The sequence below is a fragment of the Aethalodelphis obliquidens genome, unplaced genomic scaffold (genome assembly GCF_003676395.1).
Source record: "Aethalodelphis obliquidens isolate GAN/ISIS:26980383/991018 unplaced genomic scaffold, ASM367639v1 scaffold39, whole genome shotgun sequence".
NCBI lineage: Eukaryota > Metazoa > Chordata > Mammalia > Artiodactyla > Delphinidae > Aethalodelphis > Aethalodelphis obliquidens.
Window position 1 is genome coordinate 5428597 of NW_020837983.1, and position 3292 is coordinate 5431888.

Here is a 3292-nt window from a genome sequence, read left to right on the forward strand (position 1 = left end):
CTGTACTACCCAAAGCAATCTACAGATTCAGTGCAATCCCTATCAAACTACCAATGGCATTTTTTAAAAGTTCGAAAATTGAAGGTTCACATGTAGGGTACTTACTGTATTTCTCTGTTTACCTATGTTTTGGTTGCATAGTGCAGCCCAGGTAAGGCATGTACACCTTTTGGACATCTTGGAGGCTGCTCTTTCCAGTCACTGCCAGTTTTGTCTAGCGTGGGCAGCAGCTGTGGCACACCCAAGACCTGTGGATCTCCCTCTTCAGAGTTGTTGATGTCTTTCCAGGAATGTATCTCCAGGAAAGAGCTGTTTCATCAGCATTCTCAGTTTGCTCAAGAATAAGGTTTTTACCAGGTATGATTTTATCAAATTTACCCACATAATTTTCTGATGTTTTCTGATCATTAGAAGCTTGTTCCACTTGATTTTCAGATTATTTTACACAATGATGCTTCTTTAATATCTGTAGCCAATTCTAATAAATGTTCACACATACCTTCAGGTTCTGTTCTTCATGGCACAGTCTAGCTATAGTCTAGATATATGTTCCCTTTTGTGGAATCCACTCAACCAAAACATGGTCAAGATCTTACATTTTTGTCCTATGCAGCATTTTCTTGTTTTTATTAATTTTTGTTAATTAGCACTATATACCTTAAACAACTTCTGTTTCTTTAAGTCATATTTAACAATTATTCTACTCCATAATCTTCAGTAAAATGCCTCACAGACACCAGGATCAAGCTTCTGTAATAACTTCACTGTCTGTGCTGTTGTTAATGAGAGACGCTTCTTTTCTTCTGTTTATCTTCTCACTGTTACAACAGGGGTATCTTTGACTGTTTGACGTTTTCATGGTTACAAAGAACAAAAAAAAAGCAACAAAACACCAGCGCTCAGCAGGTATTTTGGGAGGAATGTTATGACACAACTGAGTCTTAGGTCAGTTCAAGCCAGGTTTTGCTGCAAAATAAGTTTTGTGCCAAACTTATGGAACAACTTTTGGTTTTAAGAGCTTTCAGACTTCAGAATTGCCAATAAGGAATACGGGCCTAAGTTTTTGGAAGAAATTTTTTTATGTAGTGAAAGAAATAACAGTTTCCTCATACATTCATTAAAAAATGTTTCCTGAGCACCTAGGACAGTGACTCCCAGTTTTTTTTTTTTTTTGCGGTACGCGGGCCTCTCACTGTTGTGGCCTCTCCCGCTGCGGAGCACAGGCTCCGGGCGCGCAGGCTCAGCGGCCATGGCTCACGGGCCCAGCCGCTCCGCGGCATGTGGGATCTTCCCGGACCGGGGCACGAACCCATGTCCCCTGCATCGGCAGGCGGACTCCCAACCACTGCGCCACCAGGGAAGCCCTGACTCCCAGTTTTTTTGTTTTTAACCAGAGACCCCGTTAGCCTTGGAGCTCTATATATACAACTGCCAAACACAGGTTCTGATCAGTATGGATAACCAGCTTAACCAAACTGAAATGTCATTTATAGAAACAACAAATATTTTGACTTGTATAATAATTCAGGCTATGCATAAAATTTATTAGCTTAATATATATTGTAGTTTAAATATATGTTGAAAACAGCATAGTTTCGAAGTCCAAGGGTCTCAGGCTGCTAACTGCCACATATGTCCCAGGTTCTGCACACAAAAGTAAACGTACAGTTCTTAGAAGTACAAAGTGAGTAACATGGAGCCCCCCATGTGAAGCTGAGCCGTAGGTGTCCATGGCTCAGGACTTACAATTTAGAATGAGTGCTGGGAAGTTTCATAGATCTTGTACTCAAGGCGAAAAAGCAAGCACAAGTAGAAGTGGGACTTCAGAGGAATGAGTGACTAGGAATCTGCCTCGGGAGGTTAGGGAAGAAATAGGAAGACCTAACAGAGCTAAGTGTTGCCTATCCTCGACTTTGTAGAATGAGTGGACTTTAGTGGATGAGTGGGAGAGATTTCTAGACATCCCCCACCCTGATATCTGTGCCCTCCCTCTTCATCAGTAGTAGATCTTATTTGGCTGAAGGAAAGGCTAAACTTCCTATTCTCCCTTGCAGCTAGGAGAGGCCACTGACTGAATTTTAGCCAGTGGCACCTAAGCAGAAATGGTGTATACAACTTAGGGAGTGAGACATGAATGTGTGGTGAGTTTGAAGGTCATTGAGTAGCTGGGGAAGTAGCAAGATGGCGTAGAAAAGAGAAGAAATAAAGCCTTGTGCAAGTTCTTAGAGCCTGATGCAATACTCTTCCCTCTGTTGTTTCTCAATAGCGGTTCAACACTGAATCAACACAGCAAGTAACGCAGAGACCAGCCAGATCCTTGTCCTGTGGGTTCAGTACCACACAACAGCAAGAAACTTCCTTAATAGAGCCACTGTCCACTGGTCCATCCATCTGAGGGGGAAAGGCCAGTGCTCTGCCTTTAACACCTCATCAATGGCCCGGTTCCTTTTACATCCCAGCCGTCATTGTCATCCTATCAGCCACTTAAGTGTATTTAGTATTTACATGTAAAGGAATTACTACAGAGTAGGCCCAATTTCAGCTTACTTTACTTATTCAAAACAAAACAAAACAAACAGCCACAAAAGATAGAAGACAAACCACTGAAAGGGGTGGTATCAGTGTACAAGTTCTTATAATAAAAATACTACAATCAGGACTTCCCTGGTGGTCCAGTCGTTAGGACTCTGCGCTTCCACTGCAGGGGGCATGGGTTCATCCCTGGTTGGGGAACTAAGATCCTGTGAGATGTGAAGCGCAGACAAAAAAAATTTTTTTTAAAAACTACAATAACCTAAGGATTGCAGTTCTCTGGTTTCTACCTGTTCCCAAGGATCCTCATGTGACAGCTACGGAGGCACTTACTAACATCTTCAAATTAGCCTTACATCCTTGTGGTAGTTTCACATACTTACTGGAATTTCAGCTACAACACAGGTGTTGCTGTGCGATACAACCAGAACCCACGTTTCCCAGTGTATGACTAGGATATTTCCTCCCAATGTAACAATTGGAAAATAGAAGTGAAAGTAAGTTCTGCCAAAACTGACAGTAAAACTTTGGGTCTGAAATGGGTTATTTTTATGTAATAACCAGGTATTTGAATTACCAATAAGTGTATGGCAATGGCACCCCCCAAAACTTGTTGTAAAACTACAACACTACAGAGATTTTAGAAGATGTCAATAAGTGTACAGTCTATTAAAAAAAAAGGGGGGGGGCAAAAATTTTAGTTGGAACCTAAAACTAATGTCATCTCACTTTGTCAAGTCCTCCCCTAAATGTTATGGCC